This window comes from Macrosteles quadrilineatus, unplaced genomic scaffold (genome assembly GCF_028750875.1).
Source record: "Macrosteles quadrilineatus isolate MER2022 unplaced genomic scaffold, UCM_ALF_1.0 Scaffold_14__1_contigs__length_3811126, whole genome shotgun sequence".
Taxonomy (NCBI): Eukaryota; Metazoa; Arthropoda; class Insecta; order Hemiptera; family Cicadellidae; genus Macrosteles; species Macrosteles quadrilineatus.
Window position 1 is genome coordinate 2285612 of NW_026542607.1, and position 26570 is coordinate 2312181.

Genomic DNA, 26570 nt, shown 5'->3' on the forward strand with positions numbered 1-26570 from the left:
TGAGGCCGCTCTCCTGTATGATCCATTGTATGTACCTTCAATTTTCTTTTAGATACAAAGGATTTTTCACAAGTAGTGCATATATGAGGTCTCTCTCCTGTATGAAACATTGTATGTACTTTCAATTTTCCTTTAGATACAAAGCATTTCCCGCATGTAATGCATTTATGAGGTCGCTCTCCTGTATGAACCATTGTATGTTTTTTCAAAAAGCTTTTATATACAAACGATTTTCCACAAGTAATGCATATATGAGGTCGCTTTCCTGTATGAACCATTGTATGTTCTTTCAAATTGCCTTTAGATACAAAGCATTTCCCACATGTAACACACCTGTAAGGGGACTTCCCAGAGTGTGTCAACAAATGACTTTTTACGTGACTTAGCTTATTAAATGATTTACCACATGTTAAGCATTTATATAGGTGTTCGTTCGTATGTTTTAATATATGAACCTTCATTTGATATTTCTTTTTTAATGATTGTCCACATATTGGACACTTATGAAAAAGCTCTTTGGATTGCTTTGGCATTTTTAGCTTTGCACTTTCTATTGTTGTGAAACTCAGATTATCAGAATTTCTAGTAAAAAATCAGGAAGTTTATTGGTAATGTTTCATGTTCATAAGAATCTTCAGTCTGTTATTTCTATAAGTTCAAGGTACTACCGTGGAGGGAGTTGTTGTCCTACGTACAATCCAAATTAGGACTCGTTTGGCAATTGGCTCTTATTTCCTATGCCTGAGTTCTATTTTCATTCCTGAAATAACACAACTTTCATTAGATAAACACTAACACACATACATAATTTATTATGACCAATATATATATATATTAATTGTCTTTACAATTGAAGGCCTTTTAACACGTATTACAATTATAAGGTTGCTCATTGCTTTGAATTAATTTGTTTGTTGTAATTGCTTTTGCTTGAGAAGGATTTTCACATGTAGTATTTTCCACTGATGAGGTCACTCTCTCATATGAACCATTGTATGTTTTTAAAATTGTTTTTAGATACAAAGGATTTTTTGCACACAATACTGTTATGAAAATAAATGTTAAAAACCAAATTTATATGGGGTTTTTAATGGATTTTAACTTTCTAAGACATAACTAAAAAGACTTAATTATTATAGGTAACCATGATAGGTAACGTTATTCCTGGTTTTATATAGTGTACAGTACATGAGTGTACAGTCCCTAATGAATACATTGCAGAATTGACTGGCAAATGAGTAATCTAAATTTAATATTGCCCGCTGGCTTAATGATACATCACGATCAGCTGTATTGAAGTAAACAAAAATCAGCAGTAAAAAGGCTTTTAATGCTATTCTTATGGAGAACATTTAACGTTATATCTCGTTTTCTGGTAAATTTATGGGAATTCTGCTATTTTCCCCGAGTCCCTGGGGTCAAGACGTTTATTTTAGATCCCTCCCACTTTTCTGCAACTTACCAGACGTCCACAATTTTCTGGTAAAAATCTTTTCTTGAAGAATTATATATAAAAACTAGCTGACCCGGCGAACTTTGTATCGCCTAAGTTATAGGTTTCCCCTAAGACAGACCGATGGAAAGAAAGTACCGTTAAGTTTAATTTTCAAGATGATCTCGTTCGCATCGCTCAATCACGTCCTGGTTGAAGTTCGTTCGCTACGCTCACTCACCTTTGGGTTGGAGCTCGTTCGCTACGCTCACTCACCTTTAGGTTAGCTCGTTTGCTACGCTAACTCGCCTCCAGGTTGAAGTTCGTTCGCTACGCTCACTCACCTTTGGGTTGGAGCTCGTTCGCTACGCTCACTCACCTTTAGGTTGGAGCTCGTTCGCTGCGCTCACTTGCCTTCAGGTTAGCTCGTTCGCTACGCTAACTCGCCTCCAGGTTGAAGTTCGTTCGCTACGCTCACTCACCTTTTGGTTGCAAATTAGCTGTTGTCATAAATGTAAAAGAAATAATAGTGCTGCACTCTGTTGGTAATCCTTGTAACTTTGATGCTATTGAACATCATAGAACAGAACCAACTTGTTTAATTGAAACAGCTGTTAAGATTCATTAATTCCATTTCTCATAAGGTTAACATGGGAAACTCCAGAGCCACTGGGGCGGAGCCCTTTTAAGAATTTCGAAACGGGAAATAGTTTACGTCCGATTCGCATACCTACAGAATTTACACACCAAATTTCATAACGATTGGTGAAGTCGTCCTGGAGGAGTTTGCAGACAAACACCGTGACACGAGAATTTTATATATTAGATAAGCAAATTGTAAACAAAAACACATCCCTATATAAAACCGGCCATAACTAACATTGAAATTGTCTTTCTGATCCATATGGTTGATGACTTATCAATAAGAGAGTATGTTTAATCTAAGCTAAAACTCTACTCATTCAATTTCATTAGGATTTTCAGAGCTCATAATATTATCCAAAGCTAATATTATTATAATATTATCATTGACTTTAGGATACTGACAATTGATTGTTCTATCAATCATCAAAGCTAATACGTTAGTTAGTTCATACACATGCTAATGCTTTATCTGGTTAACAGAATAAAATCATATCAATACTTGAGAGAGCCAAATATAGTATCTTAATTCTTTTATAGTAAAATGAAAATTCAACAAATTTTTTCTCCATTATTTAGTGGCAGGAGAAGGAACAAGACTGTATGAAGTTTGGGGAGCCACACCTGGAGGTAAACGTCCATTGGGAAGGCCGAAATTGTGATGGACTGACCAAGTATTGAACGATGTTAGGACAATGGGTGCAAACATCAACTTGGTAGAAGACAGTTCGGATAAAAGAGGCAGGTACACGAGGCGAAGGATCAACTGAAATTTATGGAGCCACGGCAGTATGTAAGTACAAACACTTCAAGGTTGCTCTGGTATGATTCATTGTATGTTTTTTTTTAATTGAATGTTTTAAAAAAAAGTTATAGGGACGCTTAAGTATATGACTTACAGTAATACAAATTTATCAAATTTGTTATGTATATGAGGATTCTTTACAATTAATGCACTAATGAGGTTGCTCTCCTGTATGTGCCAATTGATGTTCTTTCAATTTGCTTTCAGATACAAAGGATTTTCCATGTGTAATACAATTATGACGTTGCTCTCCTGTATCGACCCTTGTATGTACTTTCAATTTGCTTTAGATGCAAAGGATTTTTCACAAGTAATGCATATATGAGGTAACTCATTGTTATCACTTAATACATGACTCTTATAAATAGTATTTTTACTTGCAAAGGATTTTTCCCATGTAGTGCACTTAGGAGGTATTTCAGTATGAAACAATTCATTCTGCTTTTAGATACAAAAGCATTTCCCGCATGTAATGTGGAATTTAATTTATGAGAACGCTCATTGCCATGAATTAATAGATGTCTATTATAAATGTGTTTTGATACGAAGGATTTTCCACATGTAGTACACCAATAAGGCAGGCCCGCTTTTATAAAGGGCAGACTGGGCATATGCCCAGGGGCACCGGTGGTTGGGGAGCGCCCGAGGGGCGCCTTAACCGCCGCTTGCACTAGGAAAAATTGGTTTTGATCAGTGGCGGCGATAAGAACCCGCGGGCCCCCCCGCAAGTTTGATCGCCGGGCCCCCCTCTCCCAATGGTCTTTAAAACCATTTTCCCATGTATTGCCGCCTAAACTTGCAATTTTGCAATAAACTTGACAAGGCATCTCCCGAGGCGTCATTATCGTCTTCCATGATCGCGGCAAAATCGTATATACTTCCCGTAGTCATAAGTCACGGAAGAAACATTATCATAGAAGAAGAAGAAAAACATGCTTTATTTTTCACAAAAAACATTGACAAGATTAAATAAAAGCATATATCAACAATGGTTATAGTTTACCGTGATTGCAAATGCAATCAAACCTATGACATCATTAGATAGCAGTATCGTCTCCCACGGTCACGGCCCAATCTAATATCACGGCCTAATATCTCCCCGCGACCAGTCGGTGGTGACGGGTAAATCATTTTTCCGTAATCGCGGCTAAATCCTAGATATATCTTTCGCTTAAAAAGAAACGTCATTATCGTCTTTCGCAATCGTGGCAAAATATTGAACACCTGCGGCTGCGGAGACATCGTCATCGTCACCCGCGGAGAAATGTTCTCGTCGATATCTGCAATCCCGGCAAAAGCGTAGGCCTAATCTTTCAATTTCGTGAGCGTGATCCTCACGGATATAAAAGCTTTTACTTTTAATTGTGTGTTATTGTATTGAATACTGAGAAAATCGGCTCAAGCTTGATTTTCTGACTTTGTGCTTGATCTCTAAAGCTTGTAGTCCAGGCTCTGCTCGGCTCGAAAATCGACATTGTAGGCCTATTATAAAAATCAACCGTTTTCAAAACAACCCGATTTTGAACCGATCTGATTTGGCCTGAGGGCCTTAGGTAAGTAAAATTTTTTACCTGACTTGATGTAAACACATCTAAAGTGCGAAGTAAACAAATCTATAGGGCAGCCTCCTAATAGTAAGACATGAAATGAAAATCCTTCTTTAGCATCAATGAAAGAATGGAATTATTTATTAGCTAGTGCCCTAGCCACCTAGGTTAATTTGCCGATTTGGTCGTAACGAAATTGTCAAGTTTATTTAGTCGAATCAGCATAGAGGATCCTCTATGCTCTATGGTGTCACCCGCTGGGGGCTAGGTAGGAAGTATGTATAATAGGTTACGTACCTTGTTCCGTCTTCAGTCTTAAACTTAGTCTATGGATGACTAGTTTCGGGTACAAAGACCCATTATCAAATCCTTATTTAAAACTTCATATTTAATATGATCCGACGTAAGTCTTCATCAATGTATACATGCAGGTCGGCGACACATAAAATTTACACATTTAAAAAACAAAAGTTACAAATACATTTACGATAGGCCGGCCACATTGAATACGGGACAAACCGACGCAGGTTAAACGGGGGACACGACAGAACTCAATAAAGCATATTCAATATGATGTTTTAAATAAGGATTTGATAATGGGTCTTTGTACCCGAAACTAGTCATCCATAGACTAAGTTTAAGACTGAAGACGGAACAAGGTACGTAACCTATTATATATTCGATTATCAGTCTTGGTGGCAAAGATGTTTAACATTAATGTTTTATCTTCCTAGGCCAGAGGCCACATTGGTTATAAATACGGTCCTATTATTATGCAACCAATTTTGACTGCGCCTTCACACAATCCACGAGGACAATTAATGCAACGCGCATGACTGATGACAATTCTTTTACTTAGGTTGGTAGATAATTTATATCGATCGGTCAAGTAATAGTGTAAGTTTAGCTGTTGTAAACTACTACTTGAACTATAGGTTTGAACAAATTTTCATCATAAAAAACGTATTTTAATTCTCATATAAATAATATTGTTATGATAGGGGACCCGTGTGGCTGAGCCTGACACACTATCACGGGCCCGTGTGCCGGTAAAATTTACCGAAAATCCCGGTCAAGGCTCACGGGCCCCCCTAGCTCGCGGCCCCCCCCCCCCCGCACCGGAATTTTTAACTATACTGGCCACAGGCAATGGTGGTGTCATGTAGGTTAGGTACATTATTAAATGTGAAAAATACACTTGGACAACTTTATGCGGCTATGGGTAAGTCGGGAAACATTTGTTGAAAACATTATAAAAGATAGGAGACTATTTTACGCCGGTTCAGGCAAGAGGTAATAAACGGAATCGTATAAAAATTTCTTTAGACAGCCCGGGAAACGAACGAAGTCATGGGTGAGGAAAAAGTGGAAAATATGATCCTTACGCAGATTGTGACTGGTATGAGTAATCTATGGGCAAATGCCCATATATAAATCAAATCCTCCAATGTGGAGGATCTCATTGGAGTGTAGTTGTTTATGACAAGCTGTGTAATACCTTCTTTCACTATGACTCAATAAAAGGTCATAACATGTCATGTGCCACTATTGTTTGTGACAAAGTCTTAAGATACTTAAGTGGAGGCAGCGATACTGCAGACAAAATTGAAGTCAACACTCCACAGCAGGGAAATGGATATGACTGTGGAATATATGTCATAACTAGCAGAGTACCGGTCCTTCGTACGGGGTTGGAATATAAGTATAAAATGCTTATTGCAGTTATACTCAAGCTTTGCGTTTGCAATAAGGGATGTGTCCTCCCTTATAATTAAGGGAGTAGTTTGATAAAATTTGCTTTTTTAAATTTACAATATTCTATAGTATTACACATCTACCATAGCCATAATGTTCTACCACTTCACCTAAACAATAGAGAAAAATAAATTATCAACAATTCGCAAAATATCACAAATTATTCATGAAATGAAAAACATAAACATAACTGTAAACAATCCTACTTTGACAGTTCTCATTGTGAATCACAGTTTTTTGTTGCTGCTTAGTTCAAATTAGCTGTTTTCATAAATGCAAAAAAAAATATTATATAGTGTTGGTAAATCTTATAACTTTTTAATGCTTTTCCATATCATAGAACCAACTTATTGGCTTGTCAAAATTCTGCTGATGGGGCACTTATCTACAGTTTGATAACCAAACCAACCTACAATGGAAAACCGACTCTTCAAGACTACAACACCGCTTTCCAGCAACTAACTGAAGATTTTAAAGCTAAAGGACTGAAGAAACTGGTATGTTCAGCCATGGGTTGCGTTCGAGACCAAATAGCTCCCAAAACTTCATTGAAAACTTATCCTTGTACCACAAGCTTTTTAACAGGAGCATCAGTGGAGATTATTAGCTACTATCAAAAATCTGACAGAGTATTAAGGAACGGAATGAAACACTCTTATTTTGTCAAACGACTACGGCAGATAAGCTAGTGCACACCTACAAGATATTTCCTTTGTTGATATCCTTGACAGAACAACCTCCAGTGATGATGCCCCCCTGCACGCCCCTGCCCAAAGCAACCATCTGTACAATAGCACCAGCACACCGGGACACACAAGAACAGCCCACTCTCCACCTCCAACCACTCAGCCTGTAATTGCTCTAGGTAAAATTCAGTACAGCGAAGAAGTGAAGGATGGCTCTAGGTGTGATGCAAATAAGTGTGTGAAAAAACAGAGTAATAGTGATAGTAAAAATAGTGAAATTAGTGATAATATGTAAATACTGTCAATAGCTCATCTTTTTAGGTCAAATGTAAGAAAAGATCGTCAAACCCTCATTACATCAAACACTCCTGTCTATCACACAAAAAATATTTTAACCTTTCTCCGAACCATAGACAAAATCCTTATATATAATTCTGTAAAACAAAGTTTTTACCAGAAAATTGTGGACGTCTGGTAAGTCGAAGAAAAGTGGGAGGGGTCTTAAATTAAAGGTCTTGACCCCAGGGACTCGGGAAAAATAGCAGAATTCCCATAAAGTTACCAGAAAACGAGATATAACGTAAAATATCCACCATAAGAAAAGCATAGGGACTGAAAAACGTCTGCATTATAATCAGCTGTTACTTATTTATTTGCAATGTTTACATTTATTCAGAAAGTCAATGTAGTTAAATAATGTTTCAAAATGAAATGTATTTGTTTAATTTTTATTTGTTTTCCGTTTTTATAATGAGTGAAGTTACTAGACATGGTAGGGGAAGACCTGCAAGACGTGGAAGAGTATCCAGGATTTTTGTTGTATTCCGTTTTTATAATGAGTGAAGTAAATGACTGACTAATACACTACACCCCACCTCTCCTCTTCAATCTTCACCAGATATTATAAATTACCTCTGTTTGCACAAAGAGTTTTTTTTTACCGTCAATTTATTCCAGAACACTAAAAATTCAGCTTCAAGCAAGACAAACAAAAAAAAAAGGTTTAAATTATACGATTTTTTTTCTCCTATATATTTTTTACTTCCCATTTAAATTAATCTTTTCGCAACTCGAGTCTACGCACAGGCCCTGCCTATGTAGACTTTTTCCTTTCTTATAGAATGTATTTTTTTTTAACACTTTTATTTACTTATTTCTACAGTATATAATTTTTGTTTTGTTATCTAGTTAGTAATATTTTGCTGTTTCATATTTAAGAAAAGAAAAAAATACAATGTACTTGTCTGTAAATAATTAATGGGAAATAAAATATTATTTCATTTCACATTTCATTTCATTTCAACTAGACAGGGTAGGGGAAGACCTGCAAGACGTGGAGGAGTATCCAGGAATTTAACTGACACAAGAAATGCTGAAAGAGAACGTCATGAAAGGCCTAACTGTGAAAGAAATCCGCAAGCCGCTTTACAACCTGTCATTAAAAGAACGCTGGAAAAAATTAGTTGAGTTGTTTCTCACAATCTAGGTCCTCTTAACAACACTTGCATGCATTGTGGCGCATTTCACTTTGCAGAGGAGGCCACAAATGAACATTTCAACGCATTTTGCCACAATGGAATCATTAACATGCCACAACCACAATTAAATGACAAATGTGGATGGAATTGTAACCATGTTATCAGACCATGATGGCCAATGTTTGACAATGGCATCTCCCCACCTTAGCTGCGAAAGTAAAAATTATGTTTTAGCGAATTTCCCTATAGGGAAGTAGCTATTACCGTAGGTCTCATGGTAAGACTTAGGGCCGGGACCGATTTACTTTTTCATTTTAATGTCCCCAGAGGCCAAAAACACCATTCGTTCAAATTTTTATATATGTATATATATATATATATATATATGTGTCCGTGAACACGATAACTTGAGTAATTTTTATCCGATTTTGATGAAATTTGGTTTGAAGGTGTAAGGCGGGATAAACTTGAATGAGTTCGCGATCCAGCATGATCGGACCATGGGAACAGGGTTTTATAGGGGGTTTTATGGGGTAAAAATTGGTTTTTCTCACTTCTTACCCTCAAAACACAAAATTTCCCAATTTTTCTCTAAACCTTCTTAAAGAGCTTAAAAAAACAAACAATTCAGTATATCAAAGTGTTTTTGTACGGTTATTGGTTACGGAGAAAACTAAAAAAATGGTAAATTTAAAATTCCCATGTTATTCTTATGGAGAATATTGTAAAATGTTGTAGTTTGCTTGTTTATGGATATATTTTGATCAAACTTGGCAAATTTATTTATTTTATAGTAAGCTATCAATATTTTACTAAAAACACACTACTTTATTAGTTTCCTTGTAGCAGCAAACCTAGGTACTCGTTAAACCTAATGTTATTTAAATAGATCAATTGAAAATCAATTCGGCCAAATGGAAATTCGCTTAGACGGCAGGTTTGCTGCGGCGGGGGTATTTTATGAAAAAAGAAATTTAGATCTAGAAAATATTAACCTTTTCAAATCATTAATCGAAAATGAATCATGGCTCGAAGTTTATCAGGCACCGGTAGACAAAAAATTTGATATTTTTATGGACAGCTTTATGTACTACTTTAACATAGCATTTCCAAAAAAAAATATAAAGAAAAAGGTTTATCAGAATAATAATTGGTTATCGGACCAACTAAAAGAATAAAATAGTGAAATAATAAAAATTTCAAAAGACATTTTAGGAAACAAAAGACCTAACAAAAATTTGATCATATAAATTTACTAAAATCAAAAATATCATAGGCCAGTCAAATCGTACATTAAAAGAGGCTAAAATCGCAAAGCGTGATGTATTGCTGCATTTTTAATATGTTGTTGTGACCAGTTAGGGTAACTCAAAACCAAGTTTGCAGCTTCGAGATCCCTGTGCTCCCTGCGTGATAAGTAAAATATTACAAAATGAATGTATTTTTTAAGTTTTTGGTCTATAACTTATTGACAGTGCATTTTTCTTCATACTACTCAAAAGTAATAATTAAAGTACTTAAAATTTCCAACAATTTAAGCATAGTTTCATTTTTGTGTGTCAAATAGTTTTTGAGCAATGATTTTTCAAATATTACAAATTTGTTTAAGTAATTACCATAATTTACATTTTTCCTGGGTTCGACCCACATAAATTGTGTAATACCCATACTATGGCAGAATTTTTAAAAACTGCTTTTGTAGTAAGACCACTCTTGTTTATATGTTATTTGAAAGATATTTCTAAATCATTATCAAACTCAGATAACACAAACCTCTGCCTATATGCTGATGATTCAAATCTTTAAGTATCGAGTAATAATTTAGAACAAGTGGAAATTTTATCATTCACTGAAATAGGAAATATGATTACCTTTTTTTGAAAATCACAACCTCCACTTAAATATTGAGAAAACGAACTACATTTCCTTTAAAACAGCCCAATCAAGGATCAAAAAAGAACCCTTGATTTTGGTGAATACTGAGCCTATTGAGCTTGTCACAAGTACAAAATTTTTTGGTCTAACAAATATAATGGTATGTGATAATAACTTGGATTGGAATGAGCATGTAGACAACATTTTAGCTAAAAGAAATTCTGGCAGGTAAGCACTAAGAAGAATGGCAGGGATGTGCAGTGAAGCCACTCTTAAAATTATTTACCATTCATACATTCATTCACACATTTCATTTGGAGTTTGTCTGCATGGCTAATCTAAATTAGAAAAATAAAAAACCTACATCCAGGTACATCATGCAGGGAACATTTTAAAATGCTAAACATATTACAAGTTTATGGTCAGTTTATTTTAGACACTATTATGATATTTTTAAACAATAAGAAGGATACAATTTTAGAACAAGAAATACACCATCACCATTACAACACGCGAAAAAAGAATTAAATCATACCCACCCACCATAGACTTGAATTTTACACAAAGAAGCAGGTTTCAGAAAATTGCCAAAAGAATTGAAGTGTCAAATAAACAGTTCCAAATCTGAACTAAAACTAAAAACTTACTTGGTTTGCAAAGTATTAAATTCCATAGAAGAGTATATGAATAATTAAGCAAATGTTAATTTGTACTAACATGTACCGAAAAAACTGGCCGATGTTTCAGCCTCTATTGGAATAAAAATATTAGTACTTGTTTTGTACGAATATATTTTGATATATTTTGATTTGATTAAAAGATTAGCAACTAAAGAGGACATTGTTGGTACTAACAATAAAACCCAGGTATAAGTCTATGAAAAACTAAAATAAATTTTAAATACAGCATGTTTACAAAAGAATGCCGAGATTAAATTTTTTTTAAGAGATTGGTGGGCATTTGATTGTCCACATAGTCTACAGATCTGTGCGTGGAACGTATCCAGCAAAGCAAGGGGTGAGCCGGTACAGTACGAAGGTGAAATGTACTGATAACATATTTTCGGCAGTGACCAGGATCCGAACCCACGACATCGCTGCCTTGGGCCCAGTTTCCGTGACGCTACCAACTGAGCCACCTAATTGTAATTGCTTGAGTACTATTCAAGGTAACTAAACATTTTATAAGTAAAATTGAAGTTAAAATAACTAAGTTATGTTCCCCATGTAGCAAGGGAGAAAACGTTGACCTTGGCATGCGCAAAACAGGCTGTCATTGCGACTAACACGCCTGATTCCAGTCGCCAGTACGATGTTTACGGCACATCATAAGGCACAGAGTGTAATCTGTGGTTCGCAGAGCTTAAACTGATTGCTAAATTGAACCAAATTTAAATCTACTTGATGATAAATACTTTTGTCGCTGGTTTAATGAGTTTCGTGGCACCGTAGTGATTTGAAAAGACATGGTCACCTGGTCTGCTAAAAACAAGTGATGACAAAGTCAAAGAAATCTGACAATTCTGCATCAGAAGCCCAAAAAATCGATTGCCCAACGAAGTATTCAGTTGAACATAGCTAAATCGACACTTCATGATGTTATATGTAAAAGATTGAGTCTTTGTGACTACAAAATTCAGTTAAGACATCAGATAAACCCACCGATTGCCCTAAGCGTACTAACTTTGCCAGTTTTATGTTGATATGAGATTGATGAAAATCTTAATTTTATTTAATTATTGTTCCGAATTTTAACAAAGAATAAGAAAAAACTTTGCTTTTTCCCTTCAATTTGATGTTTAAATTGTTCAATTAATTGTCTTTAATAGTCCCCGAGCAACAGCCGTTTAAAATCCCGGCATTTTTTTGTAAACATCCTATTGTATTGTAAAAACTACAAACCTATAAATAAAGCAAATTAGTATATTATTTTATAACCTTAAAATCATGCCATAATTTGACCAGTAGTGTTTTGATTTACTTGTATAAACAGTTCAAGTCTAGTGTTGTCTGAAAGCAAAATCATATCTTTTCTAAATCAAATCATAGCTGAAAATTAAGTTTACAAGCTTAAAAAAATAGGACACGTTGTAATCAATTGCAATACTAATGTAACTAGTCACTAACTAGACATGACTGATCACTAAATGTAGGAACGTTAGTGATTCATAGGACAAGTGAAACCCTAGCAGACAATATGCCACATTTATAGTTTCCACACACTTTTTTTCCAAAAATCAATATTGGGGCTAAGAATTAATTAAGATGTGGGTGACTTAAACTTAAAATTCTGGATTAAATTGTTGGTACTATGCAGTCACACAATAATATTAACTGTATAATAAACTAAGACAAATCCACCTATCCAAGCCCCACTAGAAAAACAGGCCATGCTGCAGCACGGGCAGCGCAACACTACGTCACAGTGCCATTAAAATCTTACAAACAGCCAGCTTGCTTATTTACCTAAAACATTAAGGAATGGCAATGGCAATGAATTTATCAATGAGAATCTATCCACTAGTGTGACGTCATGGATCCTGCAGCATAGCCTGTTTTTCTAGTGGGGCCTTGGTCGGGAGCAGACTTTTAACTTGTTTTTGTTATTGTTTTCTAGTTTTTGACTCATGAATAAGTTCAGTTCTATTTTATTAAACCAATTTACCTAACAATTTATGCATTTACTTCCAACATAAAACTGACGAGGATGATTTTATGGAAAGAGTGCAAGTAGTATTCAATTCCACAGTCAAATCCTTATATACAGTGTGTAAATTAAGTATGGAAACAAATCTGTATTTTTAAAACCGAAATAGATAGAAATATTCTATTTGTGGCAATAATAGTTAACAAAGATTCCGCAATTTTTCACATGAAAAATATTTTTTTACCCCCCTAACAGGGTAGGTGGTAGGGGGTGACTTATTTTTTTCAAATAGCAACCCCTATTGAGTGACCCCTCATTTTGAAGGGTTTGTCAAAAGAAACACAATGACGCAAATCCGAGGTGAATATCTCACTCCTAGCCCAAATGGCGGATATTCCAAAATTTGATTTATTGTACGTGAAAAGCACCAATTTCACAAATAATGGAAAGAAATCTGTATTTTTAAAACCGAAAAAGATAGAAATATTCTGTTTGTGGAATTGATTGTTGACATAGGTTCCGCAATTTTTTTAATTAACAATATTTTTTCAACCCCTTTAACAGGGTAGGGGGTGGGAGTGACTTATTTTTTTCAACAACAACCCCTATTGAGTGACCCCTCATTTTGAAGGGTTTGTTAAAAGAAAAAGAATGACGCAAACCCGAGGTAGATATTTCACCCCTAGCCTAAATGGTGGGTAATGAAAAATTTAATTTTTGTAAAAAAAAGCCCATTTTGGAATATCCGCCATGTTAGCTAGGAGTGAGATATTCACCTCGGATTTGCGTCATTGTGTTTCTTTTGACAAACCCTTCAAAATGAGGGGTCACTCAATAGGGGTTGCTATTTGAAAAAAATAAGTCACCCCCTACCACCTACCCTGTTAGGGGGGTAAAAAAATATTTTTCATGTGAAAAATTGCGGAATCTTTGTTAACTATTATTGCCACAAATAGAATATTTCTATCTATTTCGGTTTTAAAAATACAGATTTGTTTCCATACTTAATTTACACACTGTATAATACGTGAAGGCAATTTGTACAAAACATTACTCCTACGTTAATAATGGACCAGGGTGTCTACCAGATTTCTTATGGAATTCCCGACTTTTCATTACCATTTTTATTTAAATCCCGACCAAAAACTCGGTCCATTCTCCATGATACTACACCTTTTTCCGTCACGGTACCTTCGTCAACATATGTTGTCACTCGAATTGTGCAGCGAATTCACTGACGATCGAAACGAATCACATGTCGAGAAAATCCCATTTAAATGATGGGGTTTGTGAAGCAGCAACAAATTTTAATGTAAATCGATTCAAAGCAACACGGCATTTTTCTATTCATACTTGTCAATGGAATGAAATATTTGTTTTCAATCATGCATTAGAATAAACAGTATTTCTGGAAATATCAGTGAGCTTCTTGCCAATTTCATAATTTTTACTTGCAGCATCATGTTGTTCAGCTTGTTACTTATTTTATTTTATTGATTTTATAAATATAAAGATATGTTTTGGTGAAACAAACAAAAACCTTTGCAAGATTTATACTGAATCTTTCAATTGGTTTACATTGATAAAATAAGAGGATAGAATCAGACCTACAAGGTACAGTATACATAATTTCTTGTATGGCTAAGCAATGGCTCAGTGATTGCCATGTACTTGGATGGCAATAACCTCCATGGCGAAGCAATGTCTCAGTGTATGCCATGTACTTGGATGGCAATAACCTCTATGGCAAAGCAATGTCTCAGTGTATGCCATGTACTTGGATGGCAATAACCTCTATGGGGAAGCAATGTCTCAGTGCATGCCATGTACTTGGATGGCAATAACCTCTATGGCGAAGCAATGTCTCAGTGTATGCCATGTACTTGGATGGTAATAACTTGTATGGCTAAGCAATGTCTCAGTGAATAGCTTATATAAATTAATGTCAATAATTTCAATAGTGTCAATAAGTTATATGGATACTGATAGTCAAAGTAACAGTATCAATGCAACAGTCAACTACTGATTCAATAACGTATGGACAATGATTCAAAAACGTATTTGGATGAATATTCAATAACGTATATGGATACTGATTCAAAAACGTATTTGGATACTGATTCAATAGCGTATTTGGATACTGATTCAATAACGTATTTGGATACTGATTCAATAACGTATTTGGATACTGATTCAATAATGTATGGATACTGATTCAAAAACGTATATAGATACTGACTCAATTGTATGGATACTGATTCAATAAATTATGGATACTGGTTCAAAAACGTATTTATGGATACTGACTCGATAACGTATATGGATACTGATTCAAAAACGTATTTGGATACTGATTCAATAGCGTATTTGGATAGTAATTCAATTTCGTATGGATAATGATTCAAAAACGTATTTGGATACTGATTCGAAAACGTATTTGGATACTGATTCAATAACGTATTTGGATACTGATTCAATAACGTATTTGGATACTGATTCTAAAACGTATATAGATACTGACTCAATAATGTATGGATAATGATTCAAAAACGTATATATGAATACTGATTCAATACCGTATATAGATACTGATTCAATAAATTATGGATACTGGTTCAAAAACGTATTTATGGATACTGATTCGATAACGTAACTTATATGGATACTGATTCAAAAACGTATTTGGATACTGATTCAATAGCGTATTTGGATAGTAATTCGATTTCGTATGGATAATGATTCAAAAACGTATTTGGATACTGATTCGAAAACGTATTTGGATACTGATTCAATAACGTATTTGGATACTGATTCAATAACGTATTTGGATACTGATTCTAAAACGTATATAGATACTGACTTAATAATGTATGGATAATGATTCAAAAACGTATATATGAATACTGATTCAATACCGTATATAGATACTGATTCAATAAATTATGGGTACTGGTTCAAAAACGTATTTATGGATACTGATTCAATAACGTATATGGATACTGATTCAAAAACGTATTTGGTTACTGATTCAATAATGTATTTGGATACTGATTCAATAATGTATGGATACTGATCTAAAAACGTATATGGATACTGATTCTATAATGTATGAATACTGACTCAATAATGTATGAATCAGGAATATAAGATCCAGACAGTTTTTAAAAAATTTTGGGAAACGTTCATCCCTAATATTGAAAGGTTAGATTATTCCCGACCTTCGGCCGAAATTCATTACTTTATCACGACTTTTCCCGACCTTTCAAAATCCCCGACTTTTTCCCGATTTTCCCGGAATTCCCGACTAGTAGACACCCTGTGGACGGATTTTTACAAACGACGTGTCAAAATAAAGTATTTTTTGTGTAGACGCCCCCTTTCACCAATTCCTGTAATAAAAACCCTCGGGCTTTGCCCCACAGGCCATCAAAGTTGGAGTTTCTCCCATAAGATTAACATGGGGGAATCTAAATATTTAATTGGAAACTTTGTCCCCACTAATTTGAGAGAACGGCTGGGCGTAGAAACTTTTGGGGGTGTCCAAAGAAAGGTCTTGGTCTGTAGATGAGTTATCAAAAGAAAAACTAAGCAAAATCCCTTAGGACTCTGCCCCAGAAGCCTTTAAAGATCCCTCCACAGAGTTGTTTACATTTTGGTCATGTGGATAATACTTTTTAATGAAACAGCTGTTCTTTTTTAAATTGTATTTCGAACAACATTTAATGTAGCTACCGGAACCTAATTTATTTTTGTTTCAGGTAACTTATGTTATTCTTATTAATGATTTATATTTTACCGATTAGGAATTACACATTAAAATGGTGCTGTTCTAGAATAACCTAACCGAACAAAACCTCTAGAACGTTAGCAAACTCCTTTTGAAGTAAGAAAATAAATAAGAACTTCATGTAATTTGTCTGACAATCCATCTATATCTTCATAATGTGACGAAATTCCCTTGTCAACGATAATTTTGTAATCAATCAACGATGTTTTTCTTCTCATCATTTATGTTACTCTCTTCACTTAACCTGAACTTAGCGACTAGCAGCACAATATTGGTTTTGGTATTCTAGTTGTAGTAACGTCTTAAGGCCTACTCAGCATTGCCGATGGCAGATTTAGAGTTAGTTAGTAAACTGGTCATCCATCCTACCTTGTTTATTCAAACGTTTTATATTTGAACGGCGATATCTTCAGTATTCATCTGCGGCAAAAAATAATGGTTTGGATTCAGTAGTTAAAAACTATAAAGATTAAAAATTTAAAAATTTTTGAGAAGCACCTATAGGCACCAATAAATACCCTTAATCCTTAATAACTTGCATCTTTTGGATGATAACGATTTCCCACATACGTAGTTCGCTTATAAGATCGCCCTCCTATATGGATGTCCAATGAAAATGTATGTTCCTTCATTTTGCTTTCAGATGCAAAACAGTTTCTGTGAATAGTGCACTTGAGTAGACTTCCCTGAGTGAGTCCGTGTGATCCAAGGAATATATTAACCTTCCGGTTGTAAAAATATAAAAAACATTCCAGGGGAAACTTAACATAAATCGACATCTCAGCTCTTTATACCCTAACCTTCAGCTTACCTCATCCAAACTAAAGACTTGATACGGCTCACGATTCTGCAAAAAGCGTGTGACTATCTTCCTCAAATGCTCTTTCTGTAATCAAACAATTAAAAAATTTAAGAAAAATATGGTTGGATTAGAAAGTATAGTTTTATTGATAACTTTATATCCTAAGTTAGTTCAGCCGGAATTAAACTAGGGCATATTTGCCTACTGTTGTTGTCAGGGTACCTTGACAGTAAATGCTTAATTAATAATAGGCTAAGGCTACACAGTAAAACCTCACTAACTCGACAGTCCTTGTAACTCGTCGGTCAACAGCTGACAGGGCAAACGTCTAGTTAGCTTTGTCTTGTGTGTTTGACATTTCAAGTTTTAATTTTTGAACAATTTATTTGACATTTCTTAAAAGATTGTTTAACTTGTACGCAATCTATATAAGTTACTGTATAACTTATATAGATTGAAGCAGACCACCCCTACAAATACTTTTACTCCTTAACAGGTATAAATTTTTACCTAGAAACGCAAAATAAAATTATTCCCCCCAAAATCACATACAAAGAGTTCATTTCAAATACTTGGAACATGATCCAAGCACAGGGTGTTCCAGAAATGAAGGTCACGGGTTTGAAGTTTCCTTATGCCAACCTATATCTCAGTGTATATATTTAGAAAGGTCTTGCTTAGAGAAATACTTTGGTGAAAACCAACTCAATTATCTCAATTAGTCAATTCATTTCAAAATGGCAAACATTTTTGGGAATTTTTCACTAACTGAAGTAGTAATACCGTACCCTGTATTTTCAAAACCGCTAAAAAGATTTTTCCGTTCTAATTGAAAATTTTTAATCCTGGTAAGCACAGCTTTGTACAATGATGTGTCACATTTTCAGAATCATTTTTTACCAAAACTTTATATTATGCTAGAGATCAAATCAAAAGCAGTGGTCATCGATGAAATTTCAATTGAAATTATAAAAACTGTCAGTCCTTGTGTGATAAAATCAATTACCCATCTGATAAATATATCTATCACTAGACAATGGACAATTTCTTAAGTCCTGGAAAATGAGTATTATCCGGCCATTACCCAAACTTACAGCTGCAAGAAAAGTAAGGCCTAAGGCCAATCTCAATATTACCAGCCACGTCAAAGATATTAGAGAAGATAGCTATTCGTCAATAAGTGAGCACAGCTACATAAACTCACAAAACATATTACCCAAACTTCAGTGTAGATTTAGACCTAACCACAGCACAAGTAGAGCCCTGACGAACTTATTTAGTGATATGATTCAAGCCAAAGACAAGGGTATAGATCTCTAGTGATGCTGGACTATTCAAAGGCCTTTGATTCAATGAACCATCAGCTATAATGTACCAAATTCTTTTAAGTTAGCTTTTATCAAAGAAACAAAACAAAATTAATGTAAACAAAGTCATATGATAAGGAAACAGTTGGTTGAACACAGCAACTGACAAGTGTACTCAGGTAGATACGGCGCCATGCGACTTTGTGCATTCTCTCAGCGCCCGAGCGGAGTGAGTGTTGTGCTTAACGGGTAATCTTTGGCTTTGTGTGACAAGTCAAAGACTCTTGGTGTTGTCATTGACAGCAGACTCACCATCTCTGACATTGTTACACATGCTTCGCAGCGCGCGTTAGGAAGGCTGAGAGGGCTGTACAGGTTCAGAAGTCTGCTGCCAGAATCTGCGAAGCTGTGCCTCATGCAGTCACTAGTCCTGTTGGTGTTTAGATATTGTCTCCCTGCTTATTGAAACAGCATATCTGTAAAATATTTGAACCGAATATAAAAACTGCAAAATTCTGCTATTCGCTTCATTTTTTGCCTCAACAAATTTGAACATATCTCTCAATTCAGAACTGTAGCAGGTATGACATTAGTAGATACTGCTTGCAGGATCATGACGTGCTGCATGGTGCACAAGGCTCTTGTCCTACAGGAGCCACAGCACCTTCTTGAGAGGCTCTCATTCTGAGAGGAGGTCTCTCAGCGCAGTACCCGCCATGGAAGTCTCCAGCTTCACTTTCCAAGATTGAGGCTTGAGTTTGGAAGGAGAAGCTTCTTATACTTCGGCCCAAAGCTGTACAACCACCTCCCCTCTGGCCTCAAAAAATATGCTTTGTCATCCTTTGGAGTAACCTAAAGATAAAAGAATTGTTCACTTTTGGTTGATTATTGTTGAGCGGAGCGAGCGAAGCGAGCGAAGCTCTTATACGTCGACTTTTATGCATTTCGTAATACGCAAACTCCTCCTAGACGGCTGAATCAATCGTTTTCAAATTTTGCATGGTGATAAGGACCATATCGGTGAGTGCCAACATCTATATGGCGTTAAAAAAGTCTCTCAGGAATCCGTAGAAAAATGAAACTGAAAATCACATTTTTTTAACATTAGTCTTATGGGTTGCTAGGTAACCATGATGGCTGAATTAAATAACAAGTAAAAAGTAAACAAAAGATTTGAAGTTTTAGCATGTGCTCATAATAAGCCAACTACCCACAGTATACTAGGAAATTACAAATACAGTACAAAAGGAAAACATCACTTGTTAATATTGAGCAAAGATTATACTTAAGATTACTCGATACATTGTAGTCTAGGGTAGCAGTGCGAAGTCTAGGATCTGTTTATGACGAATACATTAAGGTATCTGCAATCATAAAATGCTATGGGAATAGAGGGAAACAGGTCCGTGACGTAGGAATTGATGAAGGAAGTAGTAAATGCGAGCAGTCCGGAGTGTGGGGACTGTTTATGACGATAAGATTAGGGTATCTGCAATCCTAAAATGCTATGGGAAGGGAGGAAAACGGGTCCGCGACGTAGGAAGTGGTGAAGGAAGTAGTCAAGGCGAGTAGTCCGGAGTGCGGGAACTGTTTATGACGATTAGAATAAGGTATCTGCAATCTTTAAGTGCAATAGGAAGGGAGGGAAACAGGTCCGCGACGTAGGAAGTGGTGAAGGAAGTAGTCAAGGCGAGCTGTCCGGAGTGTTGGAACTATTATGACGATTAGATAAGGGTATGGGCAATCAAAAATGCTATGGGAAAGGGAGGGAAACAGGCCCGTGACGTAGGAAGTGGTGAAGGAAGTAGTCAAAGCGAGCTGTCCGGAGTGTTGGAACTGTTTATGACGATAAGATAAGGGTATGGGCAATCCTAAAATGCTATGGGAAGGGAGGGAAAGAGGTCCGCGACGTAGGAAGTGGTGAAGGAAGTAGTCAAGGCGAGCTGTCAGGAGTGAGGGAACTGTTTATGGCGATTAGATAAGGGTATGGGCAATCCTAAAATGCTATGGGAAGGGAGGGAAACAGGTCCGTGACGTAAGAAGTGGTGAAGGAAGTAGTCAAGGCGAGCTGTCTGGAGCGTGGGAACTGTTTATGATGATTATATTAAGGTATTTGCAATCCTAAAATGCTATGGAAAGGGAGGAAAATAGGTCCGCGACGTAGGAAGTGGTGAAGGAAGTAGTCTAGGCGAGTTGTCCGGAGTGTTGGAAATGTTTATGACAATTAGATTAAGGTATCAGCAAACCTAAAATGCTACGGGAAGAGAGGAAAACAGGTCCGCGACGTAGGAAGTGATGAAGGAAGTAGTCTAGGCGAGTTGTCCGGAGTGTTGGAAATGTTTATGACAATTAGATTAAGGTATCAGCAAACCTAAAATGCTACGGGAAGGGAGGAAAACAGGTCCGCGACGTAGGAAGTGATGAAGGAAGTAGTCAAGGTGAGCTGTCCGGAGTGTGGGGACTGTTTATGACGATTAGATTAAGGTATTTGCAATTCTAAAATGCTATGGAAAGGGAGGAAAATAGGTCCGCGACGTAGGAAGTGATGAAGGAAGTAGTCTAGGCGAGTTGTCCGGAGTGTTTGAAATGTTTATGACAATTAGATTATGGTATCAGCAAACCTAAAATGCTACGGGAAGGGAAAAAAACAGGTCCGCAACGTAGGAAGTGATGAAGGAAGTAGTCAAGGTGAGCTGTCCGGAGTGTGGGAACTGTTTATGACGATTAGATTAAGGTATTTGCAATCCTAAAATGCTATGGGAAGGGAGCGAAACAGGTCCGCGACGTAGGAAGTGGTGAAGGAAGTAGTCAAGGCGAGTAGTCCGGAGTGTGGGAACTGTTTATGACGATTAGATTAAGGTATCTGCAATCTTTAAATGCAATGGAATGGAGGGAAACAGATCCATGACGTAGGAAATTGTGTAGGATGTAGATGTGTGGATTTATGTATCTCCAATACTACGGTGCTTTCAGAGTGAACTAATGATTTTCCCCGAGCAAAGCTCGGTCCCCAGGTACTATAATCAAATGACGACACTAGCTTGAGGTTCGTGACGTATGAAGAGGTTAAGGAAGTAGTAAAGGTGAACAGTCTGGAGTATGGAAACTGTTTATGACGATTAGATTAAGGTCTCTACATTCCTAAAATGCTACGGAAAGGGAGGGAAACAGGTCCGCGATGTGGGAAGTGGCGAAGGAAGTAGTAAAGGCGAGCTGTTCGGAGTGTGGGATCTGTTTATGACGATTAGATTCAGGTACCTGCAATCTTAAAATGCTATGGGAAGAGAGGGAAACAGATCCGCGACGTAGGAACAGGTGAAAGAAGTAGTAAGGTGAGCAGTGTGGAGTGTGGGAACTGGAAACCGTTTGTAGCAGTTTTAATGTATCTGCAATGCTGAAATGCTATGAGAAGGGATGGAAGCATGCCCAAGACATAGGAAATTGTGAAAGAAGTAGTAAATTCCAGCAGTACGGACAGTGGGGATGTTTGTTGCAATTAGATTAACGTATCTAAAATACTAAAATGCTATGGAAAGCGATGAATACAGGTCCACAACGTAAGTGGTGAAGGAAGTAGTAAAGACTGGCGGCAGTGCAGAGTGGGGGAACCGTTTGAGCAGATGGATAAATGAATTTGTAATACTTAAATGCTATGAGAAAGGAAGGAAACAGGCCAATGACGTAGTAAATGGTGAAGGAAGTAGTAAGGCTAACATCGCAGAGTGTGGGAACTGTCTTTGCCAATTACATTAATGTTTCTGCAATCCTAAAATGCTATGGGAAGAGAGGGAAACAGGTCCACGACGTAGGGTGTGGTGAAGGAAGTAGTAAAGGTCAGCAGTGTTGAGTTTGGGAATGGATTAATGTATCTGCAATGCTAAAATGCTACGGGAAGAGACTGTAGACTGTAATATGTTAAAATTATTACGAAGCGAAGCACAAATCGATACATATTTTCGATACATGCAATCGTTTACAATCGAAATTTACAACTGAGTTGACAACAGCTGATTTTTACTCCATAGAGGCTAAAAACGATTTTTACTCCCTAAATATTAAAAATGCTACTTTAGACCCGCAGCGCATGCATGAAAAAATACTGTTTTTACTGCAGTAAGACAAAAACAATATAATATGAACCCTTGATGACTCCGCTCAATTTTGTGGATGCCTCTGCGATCGCCACCTAGTTATTTAACACGTTCACTGTGGGCGTATCCGATCAGATACGGGCCGAGCGCTGTTCAGGTGCTGCCGTAACCGATGGGATACGCTCGGCAATGCCTTTCGTATATCATAGTTTTTGCTCTAGCGTCGGTCGAAGGCGGACCTATACCACGTTAGCGTGTAGTGGGTGACTTGCTTTTTCTTGTGTTGTAGGTTGGTAGTAAAATTTCCCCATAAAATCCCTGTCTGGCAAACTTAAAAATCAACTTGTTGTCCCGTCTTTCTCCCTCAAATTGGCAATACTATGGGACCGGCTACGTTCCAAGCAGTGCTGCTATCTGTGAGTATTTAGCGAACCACGTCGACTCTTTTTATAAAGCAGGACATCACCGCACGTTATTTGCTATTCGTCATACCGAAATATGAGAGCCAATAACCCGGCAATCGGGATTGTTCGACGCTGAAGGCTGCGCCGCACTGGGGCTACGCCTGCTGTTTGATGGCCCACAGCGAACGTGTTAAATGTTCTTGTTTCTGTTTTGTTATGGTTCTATTTATATATTTGTTGGTTTAGTTATTGTCATTGATGAAAGTTATTCTGAAAAGGAGTTGAGTTGTAGCCTACTGAGAAATGCTTGATAAAAAAGGCATTTTTGTTCATTTTAGCGAATTTCGCATATAGGGAATAAGCTATTAGCGTAGTACTCATGGTAAGCCCTGGACGCGGGACCAATTTTTTTTTCTTTTTGAGGTCCCTAGAAGCCAAAAACACCATCCGTTCAAATGTATATATATATATATATATATATAGGCCTATATATTATATATATATGTGTCCGTTAGCACGATAACTCGAGCAATAGCCTATTTTAAAAATTTTGATGAATTTTGATCCGATTTTGATGAAATTTGGTATAAACGTGTAAACCTACATTTGATTTATTCCAGCAAGTTCGCAAACCAGCATGATCGGACTATGAGAACGGGGGTTGGGGGGGGGGGGTTTATGGGGTAAAAATAGGTTTTTCCAATTTTTCACCTCAAAAACATAAAATTTATCAATTTCTTTCCAAAGAAGCAGGTTGATGGATTGGATACTGACTGCTTCAGTAAAAAATTGCGGGAATCGATAGTTAGGTGTAACAGTAGGTACCTCGGTACCTCACTACTGGAGGTACCCACTGTTTCTTTGGGTGACGTAAGTTAGCTCATGAATAAGACTCAGCACTTGCTCAAAAACCCCTTTAATATTAGGTACTCAAAACAATACAAAGAACACAAAGAAAAGTAACAATCAAAAAGGTAGAGTAAGTTAAATAGGCCTACTCGGAACTGTATAAATCATCAAACTAGAAACCAAAACCCCAATTTAGAAAAGACTCTTTAAACCCCAATTTTTAAAACCTTTTAACAAGGTGACTGCTTGTGCCAAAAAAGTCGGCGTCACTAGCACTTCCAGGTGCGGCTGACCACCTAAAATACATTGAGTCAGTATGAACTCAGCCATTGCCGGGGAACATTATAGCCGAATCGTTGCCAGCCTGTAACTTAGAATGTGAGAGCTTTATTTTGGTGTAGGTTGGTACTAAAGTTCCTGTTAAATCCCGTATGGCAATGCTTTTGTCCCAGTTTCGGAGATTTTCTCTCTTCCACCCACATTAAAGACACTGGCTACGGATCCAGGCAGTGCTGCTACCTTTGGGTGTTTTAGTGAACTATGTCTACTCTCGGGGTAACACAGCACAATCACCGCTGGTTTTTTGAGATTTGTCAATTTTAAAAAGCCTATTTGAATGCCAATTGCGTCAGCTGATTCGGTTGTGCGCCGGAGCTTCGCCGGCCGTTGGCAAGCGTCCGTTTTAGGTTGTCAGCACTCAACGTGTTAACATTGTTACAGTAGGCCTACCTGTCCTCCGGTGCACTACACACAAAACTGACCCCCAGATAAAAAAAAGTGCACTTGCCTACTTAAAGCAACAGCCTTCAGTAGGTCAGCACACCATGTTATTGTTTAACAACACTACCAGCCTACTCATTGCCGAACTTCCTGTTCACAATACTTGACCCCTTTCATTACATAGGCCTTCCCTACCCTACTGTGGTGTCAGCTCGATATAGGTGGAACTGGGAGGAATGTCCAATCAAAGATATTTAAACTTATAGGCCAGAACGTTAGAACCCTGTCTAAGTAAATCGTTTCACTCACACCAACCTTAAATGATACAGTAGGCCTAAGTACCTAAGGTATGTAAGGTAGAATAGTACTCACTCTTCATTAAGTATTCTGACCATTCAAAGTTGTTGACACCTTCAGTCCTTCACTTCACTCACTGGTAAGTAGGCCTATGTCAAAATGGGAAAGTTTTAAGTTGAGTAGGCTAAGTTAAGACGGAATTGTAGCTGTGATGGATGCTGTGAGTGATAGGCCTAGGCCTAGTAAAATGCGAACATGTAGAAACAATCAAAAATTGTATACAATTCTCTCATCGATCGTGTTTTACTATTAAACTCATTAGGTAGCCTACAACCACATACAACTCATTACCAGTACGGTACTTTAAAAGTTTTGAAAACTAAACATTGTCCTCAAGAATGGGCTGCCAAGATGGTTAGATGGTTTACATTAAAACAACAGCGAAAATAAATGTAAACAAAAAAAGTCATCATAATCAAAATAATATAGAGCCTAGGCTACTTAAGTTATTATTACCATGTGTAGGCCTATGCGCGAGCCAAGCCTGTAGGGCAGTACAATTTACAAAGAAAATACAATTCAGTACAAAAAGGAAAATTACCATTAAGTTTAGATTACACAATAAGTATAACTAGATTTTGGGGGGAAAAGTTCAGATAAAAAAATGTAAGTTAAAGGGAAAAAGTAGAAAATTGTCGTTTTGTTTACGTTTGAGGTTATGGTAAGTGTTTTCACAACTTTCTTAAACTAAACTTACTATTTATATACTTTTTTAGTTGTGATGCAGCAATAATTTATTTTCACGCTTTGACTTGATCAAATCATTGCAAGTGCAAGCTATACAAATATATCGAAAGAAACTAATTATAGAAAAAATCCAAAAAATCACAACAGACAAACACAAAACACAAAACAGACTTCGACTTCGAAATTTTTTTACTAATGCAGTGTTGCCACTTGCCAGTTGCCAGATTGACCGGCGTAAGTTATCGTACAAACAAGCAGTTCCAAACTATCGTATTTGGGGCGAAATTATCGTAGGCCTACACACATTTGTTGTATTATCATTAAAACAAGCAAGTCGATGATAAAATTACCTAAATTTAACTCTATTTGTCTCTGCCGCCCACCCATTGCCCACCGCTTTTTGCTCTACCAGTCTGCCATGCCACTGAGCTATAAAATATATTATATAAATTCTACCGTTGTACCGGAGCTCAGAAAACATTCGGTACTAATTACCACCGGAGGCAGCACTATCACACACACACGGAATCTGCACCTTTGCTAGAGCCCTCCGAGTGTCACGCGTCATAAAAATGACGCACAACACACTTTGTGTAGGGTCACGCGTCACTTTTATGACGCACAAACATCGTTTACGGCGAAGGCTCTATGACTGACTGAATCGGATTGAACTGGATCGAGTTAGGTATCGTTCTTTCCG

General features: G+C 36.8%; 1 protein-coding gene across 18 annotated transcripts in view; it reads right to left on the minus strand.

Moving 5' to 3' along the window:
* The window catches only part of LOC129005048 (zinc finger protein 585A-like), a 66293-nt gene extending 40270 nt beyond the window's left edge, over window positions 1–26023 (minus strand). For 5 of the 18 annotated variants that reach the window (XM_054433823.1, XM_054433824.1, XM_054433822.1 and 2 more), the window contains exons 1-5: window positions 25881–26023; window positions 25199–25272; window positions 19075–19238; window positions 17465–17539; window positions 669–760 (exon numbers count right to left, since the gene is read on the minus strand). The gene's annotated coding sequence lies outside the window, so the exon portion shown is untranslated. Of the gene's footprint in view, window positions 1–668; window positions 761–17022; window positions 17076–17464; window positions 17540–19074; window positions 19239–25198; window positions 25510–25639; window positions 25668–25880 lie in introns of those variants that run through there. The other 13 variants (XM_054433827.1, XM_054433825.1, XM_054433811.1 and 10 more) reach the window with 11 other exon arrangements.
* Window positions 26024–26570: the final 547 nt, after the last annotated feature.